At 45.7% G+C, this 13,650-nt stretch overlaps 1 protein-coding gene across 3 annotated transcripts in view; it reads right to left on the bottom strand.

Moving 5' to 3' along the window:
• The window catches only part of galnt1 (UDP-N-acetyl-alpha-D-galactosamine:polypeptide N-acetylgalactosaminyltransferase 1), a 136,102-nt gene that overhangs the window by 30,779 nt on the left and 91,673 nt on the right, over positions 1 to 13,650 (bottom strand). The gene's annotated exons all lie outside the window — the stretch shown is intronic.

Raw genomic sequence — 13,650 nt, 5'->3', positions numbered from 1 at the left:
TAGCTTTTCATTCATAGAGAGGTCCAAGAACCAAAGAAAAAAAAAAGGGGGGGGGGGGGGGGGGGGGGGGGGGGGGGAGACTACTTGCCAGTTCCTATTTTCACAAAACAAACGTTTGGCAGTCACTTGATAGGTATGTTTGGTATGTAGCATGGTACACCTTGATGCTGTAAATACACTACAAGGCCCAAGTTTGTATTCACCATCACACCCATACATGGTTCCTCCCCAAACTGTTGCCACACAATTGTATAGGATGTGTCTGCATGCTGTAGAATTACAATTTCCCTTCACTGGAACTAAGAGGCCCAAACCTGTTCCAGCATGACAGTGCCCCTGTGCACAAAGCGAGCTCCATGAAGACATGCTTTGCCTAGTTTAGAGTGGAAGAACTCGAGTGGTCTTCACAAAGCCCTGACTTCAACCCCACTGAACACCTCTGGGATGAACTGGAACAGCGACTGCACCCCAGACCGTCTTGACTGACCTCACTAATGCTCTTGTGGCTGAATGAGTACAAATCACCTCAGCCATGCTCCAAAATCTAGTGGAAAGCCTTCCCAGAAGAGCTGAGCTTAATATTACAGCAAAATGGGACTAAATCTGGAATGGCAAGTTCAAAACGCACACGCGTATGTTGCCCAGACGTCCAAAAACGTCTTGTGTTTCCGAATCCCACCACCTGCTGCACTACACACATTGTTTTTTATTAGGAGGATCAATCGCTGGTCTAAACGATGGCCAACGACTTGCTGGCAATTGGTCAAGGTCGCAAACGCGATGTGGTAAATTAGAAACAACTCCATAAAACTGCTGTCTCCACAGAAATTTAGCTGCTGCTACTACTTTACTAGCCAACTAGCTCGCCATATGTTATTACATCAGCTAGCTTTTTTTTAAAGTTATGTTTCTGGGCAACCCAAACCCCTGATTGGGCAACACACTGGAGCTTTTAATTTTCCTACTGGGATAGTGAAATAATTTACCATTTTTCCACCCAATCTGCCAATGGAAATGATTGAAATGTCTAAAAATAATCTTAATACTGTTTGTTTTTTTAATAAGATCAGCTGTAAAATAAACTCGTTCAAAGGAATACATTACCACATTTGCCTATATAAAAGACATTCTCACAAGCTAAGATCTTTTTCCAATGCCTTCTGAAGCAATTTATCCTGGTCATCTTTAAGAGCAGCCTGACATGTCAGCTTCTTGGTGAGGATTATCCTATAATCACTTTTCTGTGATATTCTGATCAATTCTGACAGAACCGGTTACTCACTTCCTTTGAATGCATTCGAAAGATTTAAAGGGGTAATTCACCCAAAAATTAAAATTCTATCATCAATTACTCACCTTCATCTCGGTCCAAACCCATAAGATTTTCTTCCAATTTCCCAACACAAATGAAGACATTTCTAATGAAACCTGGGAGATTTCTGTCCCTCCATTTACAGTCCATGTAACCAAAACTTTCAAGCTCCAAAACATTCATATAGGCCTCGTAACAATAATCCACGTGACTCCGGTGGTTTAATCCCCAATTTTATGAAGCGAAATGAATGCTTTGATCCGAAGATGACTTATGGGTTAAAAAAACAAGAGCAGGGATGTGCAGAAGGGGGGGCTCGAGTCCCTGCCCTTTTTCTAAATGATTTAAAAGTGCCCCTCTCAACATTAATTAATAAACTATTATAAGTATGTGAAAAGCATTTGAGTTCAAATTAACATGAGAGCGTGCACAAAACAGTAGCAAATGAATCACAAGCAAGTCGGAGAAAGTTCCTATTTATTTGTCCGACTCGAGTCTGCAGTCAGAGAGTCTCGTTGTCACGACGCAATCGCGATGCATCTCGCTTCAACAGGCAGACAGGTACGCTGAAACCACTAGCTCTCCTGCTAACCTTTTCATAATATTAGCAGCATTTTATATTCTTATAGCCGGTAGTTTTCACACTGATCGAGAGGGAATGTGTTGTACTAGCTACTCAAATTCATTACATTTCCAGACATGCAAGTGAATCTGTTATATTATATGTATGTTATATAGTCAGTAAAGGCACGATACCAAACAGACAGAGACGGCAGAAAACATAAGATAAACTGAAGGAGGAAGTGAAAGGAGCGGCTTCCTTATCAACATGGGTGAAAAAAGGTGAGCTAATATGAGACAGTTGCAAAGAAAGGCATCATATGTTTACAGAGAGTTAGGCTTGCTGTGATAGTCGGCGTTACCGGTGTTCTGTTCGGCCATACACAGATTACTCCTCCCCCCCGCACCACTGTCGTCTTGCTTTTTTATATAAAGAAAAACCATTAAGTTCAGCTGGAGAACGTTCAACGGATGCAATAAACTGATAGCGTCCGCTCCATTCAGCAGAGTCGGTGTATAGTGTATATGTATATATATATATATATATATATATATATATACTTATATATGTGCTATAGTTGTATATTAGTTATACTACATACACATAGTAACTTGCCCCTTGTTATATGTTATAACTAATATGGTAAATTTAGTCCTATAGCCTAGTGATATGAAAAACATTGTGATATACGATCATTAAGATCTCAATTGATCTTTTAAAATGACATTCAGAAGGCAAAAATGACGAGCTTTGAGAGTAAAAAGCCAGTTAGTTGCTGCAGTTTTAAATGTACATTTCATTGTGAAATGAATAGTTTTACTGACTTTACAGGAAGTGACATACAGTGGGCGTGTCACTGCATTCGGGGATGGTGATACATTTCATAAAGTTTCAGTTTTCTTTGAATGATTCTTTGGATTCATCTCTCCACTAAAAGTTGCTGTTTTGTTGTAATTATTTCTGTGAATGTAAAAATAAAATCCCAGTAGGTAATATCAGTGTCATTGTCATATTCATCATTGTGACCACACAATAAAAGTCTGTTTACAATGTCTACCAGGGTGATAGGAATACGTAGTTAAATTAAGGTTAGGACAGTAGTTACAGTAGTAAAATGAGCGTTTGGTGATACAGCCCTTCTTTACATTTGAACCCCTGCCCCTGAGGAACTCTCCGCACGCCCCTGAACAAGACGGTGAGTAATTGATGACAGGATTTTCATTTTGGATGAACTATCCCTTTAACTGCTTTCTACAATGTCACAGTTTTTACTGATATTCTAAGCGAAACACAAATGTAATAAAGGTAATGAAAATTCAAATGAGGCATCATTATTGTAATGTTGATTAAACGTGAATGTCATCTCAATTACCTTCTCACTAATCAGACAAAAAAGCTCCTCGTTTATACAGACGCCTCAGACAGACGGGGTGGAAAAGGGCTATGTTTTGAAAAACAGTTTCTTCTTGTATTTGCGTTTTTGAGAATATTACTATTAAGGGACAACATCGTAAACACCAAAAAGAAAAAAAAAAAAAAAAAAAGAAAGAAGAAAAATCTAGTGCGGGTTCTTTGGTTCTTCAAAACATTTCCTCCTTAAATATCATACAGAAAGGGCTCCTGAGTGGCTGGTGTCACTCCCGTGTCCATCAACGTGGACAGGAGCGTTAGCCGGACTGTTATTCATGCGGGGCTGAGCCCAGATTCTTCTCCATCAAAAAAAAAAAAACTTTAAAAAAAAACGTTCTTATACCTCTTCCATGCATGTTTCTTTCATGTGCGGGCTAATTGTTTAAAAATGTTGAAAATTAGACAAAAAGTTGGATGGAACTTTTTTTTTAAACTTACCTCGGGTGTTATCACTGTGTGCAGGACTAGCAGACCGATAAAATGTAAAACGTTTCGCCTAGCTAACCCGAGACTAGGCTAGTTTGGTGTCGTTAGCCAAGGGGACGAACAACTACGCTATCACTGTATGGGTTTAGCTGCTACAGTGCCATGCAAAGTGAAAACAAATGAGCTGTCCTTATGCTCTGCTCATATCATGTTCACGAAACTTGCAACTCATGTAGACTTTTACACACCTGGTTTTCCTCCTCAGCATCAGAGGATGTTAGTCTTTCAGTTTCAGATCCTTTACTTGTAAAAAATCGGCGTATATCCATTTCCCCCTCACACTAACTGACTGAGTGAGCTAGCGTTCGGGGGGGGGGCAAACTTTCAGTACCATTTTTTCATTTATTTAAAATAAAATCCACAAACTGAATGCTACAAGCATAAACTTCAGACTAAAACGTCACACAACTCTTTGTCCAATTATATAAGACTGAAAAGAACCCGATACACACAGATACACACCAGAATATTTATTATTCATTTAGGACTGTAGTTTAATTCAGTGCTTTTTGTGCATCCATAAAAAAATAATACGTAAATACTATTATATAATATAAACTAATATACAGGTTTATATTATATAATAGTATTTATGCATTTATATATATATATATATATAAGGTAATATTGACATAAAGAGAAAACTGAAGAAAGTCTGACTCTGGGTATCTGCTAAAGCTAGTGGTGTCGCATTACATGCGTATGACGTCATGCGCCGTCAACTAGGAAGCGGCTTACACGTCCGGTTAGTAGAAAACCGCTAGTGTTCTATTTGAGACGATATTACCTTTCTAAAATTCACACACTAGACGGTAGAGTACACAATGCATAGTGTAAGTGTATAGTATGTCATTTGGGACAAAACTTTAGTATTTACTCTCCGAAGCATGTTTTCGGAACAGAAGTATCACAGTGAGTAAACGCACCCCGTGCCGCACGCAGACCAAATAATCAATAATGAGATTCGTTGACAAGGATTTTCATAATCAGTTATTATCGATTTTATCGAATAGTTGTTGCAGCTCTAGTAGTGACAAACTGCTCCAAGTAGAATTAAATTATTCGGGGTTAAAGGAAAAAAATGTTCGGACTACAGCCCCAAATGCCCAGGCCAGGTTACGCCCCTGAGAGCGACACTAGCCAGTCGTGGGCATCTGTGAGCTTGTGTATGTGGAAGAGGGCATGTAGCACTTTCCTCTGAGTGTGCTACGCTGCCATGTCACATACATTTCAGTAGTTCACTGACTGGCTTATTGGGACTTCTTACTGTGTTGAAGTAAGAAATGAAGCAACAAATACTCGCTCACACACTCATCAAATCCAGTCATGTGTTCCCCAAACTCTCCATAACCAGCAGACACATTCTAACGCAGCATACTGTACTCCGGCTCACGCTCGGAATGACAAAACTCGAATTTTCAAGTCGATTCGATTTTATTTATACAGTGCTTAGTTTTACTGTGGCTTTACAGAATCCTGGATGTAGATTTAGATGCCTAAGGAACAAGCCAGAGTGACAGTTTTAACATAGCTATACTTCTTTACTCGGGTAGTACACAATGTCATCAACTTTAGATACTACTGACTGTAGTTGTTGTTGCTATGGTTCGTTATTAAAATAGAGTTAAATTTGTGTAGCAGAACAGAACAAGTGCAATTCAGTATAAAAAAAAACAAATACAAGAGATGGATCACATGACTCAGCACTTTATAGTAAACCGCAATCCTTTTTGATTTGTTTTCAATTTACAGTTAAAATACATCTAACTGGAAGTGAACCACGAATTCAACACTGCTGTGGTATAGATCTATTCATCCCTTTTCCATACCTCTTATCCTACTCAGGGTTGTGGGGGAGCCTGGAGTCTGTCCCAGGGGACTCTGGGCACAAGGTGGGGGACACCCAGGGTGGGAGAACCCATCGCAGGGCACAATCCCACACACATTCACACACGACGGACAATTTGGAAATGCCAATCAGCCTACAAGGCATGTCTTTGGACTGGGGGAGGAAACCAAAGTACGCGGAGGAAACCCGACAGAACATGCAGTCTGCGCACACAGGGCAGAGGCAGGAATCGAACCCCCATCCCCGGAGGTGTGAGGAAATCCTGATGACCACTAAGCCACTGGGAGTGTGTATCATGAAAACACACACAGATGTACGTACAAATGTATTTACCCAGTGTGCCTGTTCCTGTTCTTCATATCAGTCACTAATATTCGTGCGTGTCTTGCTCAGTTAGCCAGTCGGGGTTATGTGATTTGAGATGAAGTAGTGCTGGGAGAGTTGTTTGGTTTTTTTTTGTTTTTTTATCTCCGGGGATTATGGAAGTGCAGCATCCTGTACCAGTGTGTGATATATAGGAACAGGAAAGCCAGTGTTTGTTACATGCAGACAGCTAAAACAGGCCACATGCTCAGACTTCCTGCCTCACTTCCTGTTTGCAGCTGAGTAGACTGACGTAGGGTCACCTTAAAATCTAATAAAATCATGACACACGTATGTATACTTCATCAGCACTGCCGTAATGCTGTGTTTTTTTAAGAGTGGATTGAATGAGTGAGGGAAGGCTGCCTGAATGAGAGTTTGCTACGTGTGTGTGTGTGTGTGTGTGTGTGTGTGTGTGTGTGTGTGTGTCCCTTAAAAATCTATCTTTAAGACAGAATTTTGAGACTTCCACTACATCTTCCTTCCTACTTCCAGTAATATTTCGGTGTCAGTTTGAACAGCGCATCTCGCAGGTCCAGTGGGTCCAGGTCTACTTCTTTCTGACAATATCTGTATAGATAGAAACATGCAGTGTGTGTGTGTGTGTGTGTGTGTGTGTGTGTGTGTGTGTGTGTGTGTGTGTATATATGTGCGTGTGTGTGTGTATATGTGTGTGTGTGTGTGTGTGTGTGTGTGTTTTTCTTTAAAGTGTATTTTCTTTGCCAGTTTATTAAAGCTCTCATTGAGAAACCATAGTCCACCAAACTGCTATAACTCTGCAGTACATGTGCAAAACACAGTTAATTTAACAAATGCATGAAATAAAATTCTTCAGTTACTGCTCTCTCTCCCTCTCTCCTTCCCTCTCCCTCTCCCTCTCTCCTTCCCTCTCCCTCTCTCTCCCTCCCCTTCTCTCTCCCTCTCCCTCTCCCTCTCTCCCCCTCTTTCCCTCCCCTCTCCCTCTCTCTCCTTCCCTCTCCCTCTCCCTCCTTCTCTCCCTCTCTCTCTCCCTCTCTCCTTCCCTCTCCCTCTCTCTCCTTCCCTCTCCCCCTCTTTCCCTCTCTCTCCTTCCCTCTCTCTCTCTCCTTCCCTCTCCCTCCTTCCCTCTCCCTCTCTCTCCTTCTCTCTCCCTCTCTCCTTCCCTCTCCCTCTCTCTCTCCCTCTCTCCTTCCCTCTCTCCTTCCCTCTCCTTCCCTCTCCCTCTCCCTCCTTCCCTCTCCCTCTCTCTCCTTCCCTCTCCCTCTCTCCTTCCCTCTCCCTCCTTCCCTCTCCCTCTCTCTCCTTCTCTCTCCCTCTCTCCTTCCCTCTCCCTCTCTCTCTCCCTCTCTCCTTCCCTCTCCCTCTCTCTCCTTCCCTCTCCCTCTCTTTCCCTCTCTCTCCTTCCCTCTCCCTCCCTCTCCCTCCCTCTCTCTCCTTCCCTCTCCCTCTCTCTCCCTCTCTCTCTTTCCCTCTCCCTCTCTCTCCCTCTCTCTCCCTCTCTCTCCTTCCCTCTCCCTCTCTCTCCTTCCCTCTCCCTCTCTCTCCCTCTCTCTCCCTCTCTCTCCTTCCCTCTCCCTCTCTCTCCCTCTCCCTCTCTCTCCCTCTCTCTCCTTCCCTCTCCCTCCCTCTCTCTCCTTCCCTCTCCCTCTCTCTCTCTCTCTCTCTCTCATTAACTGGAATGGTGATGTTGTAGTCCATCATGTCCCATCACACTGTCCCCTCACTGCCCCATCCTCCTCAAACTCATTAGCCTATTGTCAGTCTTAGAACACACACACACACACACACACACACACACACACACACACACACACAGAGTTCCAGTTAAAATCATTAACCTGATGTCACTCCTCGGTCCCTCACAGCAGTGTAATTAGTAGCCGAGGCGTCTGATTGGTCGGCCTCTCGTTACCTGCCTGATTAAACTGCAGCTCCGAGATTTAGCCATCGTCTCCTAACAGGCCAAGAATGGAACTTTCATTTCCTATAGCCTTAAATATCTCTCTCTCTCTCTCTCTCTCTCTCACACACACACACAGATTCTAAAATGTCTCCTGATCTGCAACCACTCTTCAATAAGATATTAATGTGTGTGTGTGTGTGTGTATGTGCATGTACTCTGCTGTGTGTGTCTGTGTGTTTTCACAAGCGTAGTGTGTGTGATCTGTATATATGTCTTCCTATCTGTACGTCCACCTGTCTGCATCCGTCTCTATAGCTCTGTGTGTGTGTGTGTGTGTGTGTGTGTGTGTGTGTGTGTGTGTGTGTTTGCTCTTTCCAGCCCCATTATTTTTGCTGTGGTGCAGTATGATGTCACTTGTGTGCGTATGCGTGTGTGCGCACGTATGTGTGTCTGCTCCTGTCTGTCCCTCTCTCTGTCTGTGAGTGAGTGCCTGTCTGTCTCTCTGTCTGGTGAGTGCCTGTCTGTCTGTCTGTCTGTCTGTCTGTGAGTCTGTGTGTGCCTGTCTATCTCTCTCTGTCTGTGTGCCTGCCTGTCTCTCTGTCTGTGTACCTTTCTGTCTCTTAGTCTGTGTGCCTGTCTGTCTCTCTTTATGGGTGCCTGTCTGTGTGCCTGTGTGTATTAGAGATGTCACGATACCAAAAATCTAGTAGTCGGTACAGATACCACCAAAAGTACACGATACTCGATACCAAAGTCGATACCATGGTGTGGTTTAAAAATAACATTAAAAAAAATAACATTTAAAACTCTCCTGGAGGACATCCTCCTCTGGCTGATAGAGAGACAGAAAGCGAGAGAGAGAGAGAGAGAGAGAGAGAGAGAGAGAGAGAGATATTTTAGTTATCAAACACTGTCTGACTGTGACTAATAAAACAGTGAAGTGCTAAGGTACACTCCAAACGCACATGCACACACACACAAACACACACACACACACACACACACACACACACACACACACACACACTCCTTGTACTCTGAATGCAAGCATTAGTTTAAAAAGATTTATTAAAAGCATGAACATGTGAATAATTATTAGTGACATGAGGCTACATTTAGCTGACAGGACACGGGCTGAATGGCGATGCACGGTGGTCCATTCGGAGGAAGTTTATAACACTGCAATGTGTTAGCGTCGTTAACACATAACCGGCTATCGCTAACATTACATGGAGCATGACGTTAGCTGGTTTCACGGCAACAATGCAGCTGCCTCAAAAAAACACAATATAGGAGCGTCTTTCAGGTGCTTCGCCAAATTCCAGGTGTTTCCTCGCTTTGTTTGAAATGAACGACAGCATGGGTTGCACACCGGCTTCAGAGCATCAATTATATGTTTGTTGTCATCCGCCTCGAATGCGAAGTATTTCCATATTCCATACCACCTTCCCTCTCAACGAGTCGGGGCGGAGCTAAACTTCTGTAGTTTTTCCCCGTGTGCTTGTAGTTGTTGTTGTTCTTCTTTATCACCTGTGGACCGACTAAAACACTTGCGCGTATTTGCTGCCCCCATCAGGTCCGGAAGAATTAACATCGGCACCTCCATTAGAATCGGTACAAACAGTACTCCAGAAAAACAAGTAAGAATGTTGGTACCGAAGTATCGGTTCTCATGGCATCCCTAGTGTGCATCTCTGTCTGTGTTCCTGTCTGTCTCTCTGTCTGTGAGTGCCTGTCTGTGTATCTGTCTGTCTCTTTGTTCATGTGCGTCTGTGTCTGTCTGTCTGTCTTTCTGTGAGTGAGTGTGTGAGTGAGAGGAGAGAGTGAGACAGGTCACATGTTTCTGCAGTGCAGTAATTTGCTCTTCAGAGCTGCACTGACCATAAATCCTAATTCAGCTCGTTTTAAATGTAGAATAAAATCCTACAATAATGCATTTCTCCATCAATCTGACCACTGACTCTTCAAGGGACACAAGAAGAGGAAGATTCAGAAAATGAGGGAAAAACACTGACGCTGTGACTTTCTCTTCTCCTCTTCCTCGCCCTGTCCATACTCCTCTTCCTCGCCCTGTCTGTCCTCCTCCTCCTCGCCCTGTCCATACTCCTCCTCCTCGCCCTGTCTGTCCTCCTCCTGCTCGCCCTGTCCGCCCTCCTCCTCCTCGCCCTGACCATACTCCTCCTCCTCGCCCTGTCTGTCCTCCTCCTGCTCGCCCTGTCCGCCCTCCTCCTCCTCGCCCTGACCATACTCCTCCTCCTCGCCCTGTCTGTCCTCCTCCTGCTCGCCCTGTCCGCCCTCCTCCTCCTCGCCCTGTCCATACTCCTCCTCCTCGCCCTGTCCGCCCTCCTCCTCCTCGCCCTGTCCATACTCCTCCTCCTCGCCCTGTCCGCCCTCCTCCTCCTCGCCATGTCCGCCCTCCTCTTCCTCGCCCTGTCCGCCCTCCTCTTCCTCGCCCTGTCCGCCCTCCTCTTCCTCGCCCTGTCCGCCCTCCTCTTCCTCGCCCTGACCATACTCCTCCTCCTCGCCCTGACCATACTCCTCTTCCTCGCCCTGTCTGTCCTCCTCTTCCTCGCCCTGTCCGTCCTCCTCTTTCTCGCCCTGTCCATACTCCTCTTTCTCGCCCTGTCCATACTCCTCTTTCTCGCCCTGTCCGCCCTCCTCCTCCTCGCCCTGACCATACTCCTCCTCCTCGCCCTGACCATACTCCTCCTCCTCGCCCTGACCATACTCCTCTTCCTCGCCCTGTCCGTCCTCCTCTTTCTCGCCCTGTCCGCCCTCCTCCTCCTCGCCCTGACCATACTCCTCCTCCTCGCCCTGACCATACTCCTCTTCCTCGCCCTGTCCGTCCTCCTCTTCCTCGCCCTGTCCGCCCTCCTCCTCCTCGCCCTGTCCGCCCTCCTCCTCCTCGCCCTGTCCATACTCCTCTTCCTCGCCCTGTCCGCCCTCCTCCTCCTCGCCCTGTCCGCCCTCCTCTTCCTCGCCCTGTCCACACTCCTCTTCCTCGCCCTGTCCGTCCTGCTCCTCCTCGCCCTGTCCGCCCTCCTCTTCCTCGCCCTGTCCGTCCTCCTCCTCCTCGCCCTGTCCGCCCTCCTCTTCCTCGCCCTGTCCGTCCTCCTCCTCCTCGCCCTGTCCGTCCTCCTCCTCCTCGCCCTGTCCGTCCTGCTCCTCCTCGCCCTGTCCGCCCTCCTCCTCCTCGCCCTGTCCGCCCTCCTCTTCCTCGCCCTGTCCGTCCTCCTCCTCCTCGCCCTGTCCGCCCTCCTCTTCCTCGCCCTGTCCGCCCTCCTCTTCCTCGCCCTGTCCGCCCTCCTCTTCCTCTCCCTGTCCGCCCTCCTCTTCCTCGCCCTGTCCGTCCTCCACCTCCTCGCCCTGTCCGTCCTCCTCCTCCTCGCCCTGTCCGTCCTCCTCCTCCTCGCCCTGTCCGTCCTCCTCTTCCTCGCTCTGACCATACTCCTCTTCCTCGCCCTGACCATACTCCTCTTCCTCGCCCTGACCATACTCCTCTTCCTCGCCCTGTCTGTCCTCCTCTTCCTCGCCCTGACCATACTCCTCTTCCTCGCCCTGTCCGTCCTCCTCCTCCTCTCCGCCCTCCTCTTCCTCGCCCTGTCCGTCCTCCTCCTCCTCGCCCTGTCCGCCCTCCTCTTCCTCGCTCGCCCTGTCCGTCCTCCTCGCCCTGTCCGCCCTCCTCTTCCTCGCCCTGTCCGTCCTCCTCGCCCTGTCCGCCCTCCTCTTCCTCGCTCTGACCATACTCCTCTTCCTCTCCCTGTCCATCCTCTTCTTCCTTGTTCTGACCATCCTCGTCTTCCTTGCTCTCCACTCTCTCACTTCCTGACTGGAATTATCCTATTGCTTTGATCTTTGATATCCAATCTCCTGTAATGTTTCTCTCTCTCTCTCTCTCTCTCTCTCTCTCTCTCACACACACACACCCACAGCATGGAGTTTGATGTGTAATTTGCAGAAACAGTGATTGATTCCAACCAAAGCAGGAAACCTTATATAGTGGCAGCCAGAGAGAAAATGCGCATGAGAGAGCGTGTGAGAGAGAGAGAGAGAGAGAGAGAGTGTGAGAGAGAGAGAGAGAGAGAGAGAGAGAGAGAGGGAGAGAGAGAGAGAGAGAGATGCTGTGCTCTGAGCTACAGTTGGCCATTAACAGCCTGAGGTTCTAAGCTAATACTAAACAGATTTGATGATACAAAAAAAAACCCTGAATTACTTCTGATGCATTAATAAAGAATTAAAATCGCACAGACGCACAACAAAAGCACACACTCCTGCAATTTCCTCGTGGCAGATCACACAGGAGAACATATCGAACACATCGAACATATCGAACATATCGAAGACTGAAACACGGCTCTTTTTTGGGGGGATCCTAGAACGTATAAGAGACTGTACATTGGTCTAAAAGTCTGAATCCAGTATAAAGCATGCATTTGGTTGTAGAATTAAATGCACAGTGACTCACCGTGAGAAACGCCTGGTCAGAGGGTGCTGGTCATTTTGTATGTAGCGGAAGTGCATTATAATGCATGATCATTTCTAGAGGAAGAACGTGTGTGGTGGAAGCTCCACATAAACCGATTAAAAAACATTCATGATGAGTTTGATGATGAAGTACTCTGTGAGGAGAAAACTTCATCTGCAGCACTACATACTTTGGCCGAGGCATGCCCTGACTGTCAGCAGAACAATTTTTACTAGGCGGAATAATCAGTGTGTGTGGGTGACTGACATATATCCATAGAACGTGATATAACTCTCCTGCTTACGACAGGCTCGAAGAATATGTGAGGTAGGTTTGTGAGATCGTGTCTAATTTGCCATCGTTCTATCATCTACTGACGGTTAATGATAATATGGCCTGTAGCGCCGAGAGGAGAAAAGAAAAGGCTGTGGCCAGATATATACGTAACACGTGGTGTTTGAATGTTACGTCATTACAGTGAAAAAATACCAGAAGTTGGAACTAAGTGTAAATAAAATTAGCTCGTGCATACGTGTGCTCTGTGGTGAACCGCGACGGAGATAATTACTGAACTGTCATATAATTAAGTCTCCCTGATAAACAGCATGTTGCTTCACGCTGAGTCAGACGTCTGCTTTGTTTACATCTGTGTATCGAGAATCTATAAGAGACAAGTGACATCATCCTGCACCACAGCAAGAATAATGGGGCTGGAAAGTGCAAACACACACCACACTAGTGTGACGTCTTTTGTCCACTCATCTCTTCATATATCTCCAAACGGCATGTCTCTCCCTCACACACACACACACATACACACACACACACACACACACACACCCCATGTCACAGTCACAATAAAGCCTATATGTCAGACAGAGTATAGCACATCTCATCATGTCGACTAAACAAATAAGCACAGCTGCTTCACTCGGTCACTGTCCTTCAGAATATGACATTACATTCATAATGATAACATTATACTATACAATCATCATTCAAACAGCAAATACACAAAGAAGAGCAAAGAACCAACCAATCAAATCACAGTTTCGATGATGGATTCAGAAAGCAAAGCTATCAGACTCGCTCTCTGCGGCTGGATTAGTCAGGATGCAGTGTGTTGGCTCTTCTCCAAGATGACAGTCATTCCTGGCAACGATTAATCTTCAAAGTTACAGCAAAAATGTAAAAGTTTTTGAAAAACTGGATATACTCGGTCATATTTTATCAGTTTTGTCCTCAAATGGGACTACTTTATCATTTCCTTTCATTGTTGGTATTGCTATAGTGATAACAGATAAACAGTGAAACGGATGAG

This window comes from Ictalurus punctatus, chromosome 23 (assembly GCF_001660625.3).
Source record: "Ictalurus punctatus breed USDA103 chromosome 23, Coco_2.0, whole genome shotgun sequence".
Classification (NCBI taxonomy): Eukaryota; Metazoa; Chordata; class Actinopteri; order Siluriformes; family Ictaluridae; genus Ictalurus; species Ictalurus punctatus.
This window is presented reverse-complemented; position numbering and strand designations above follow the sequence as displayed.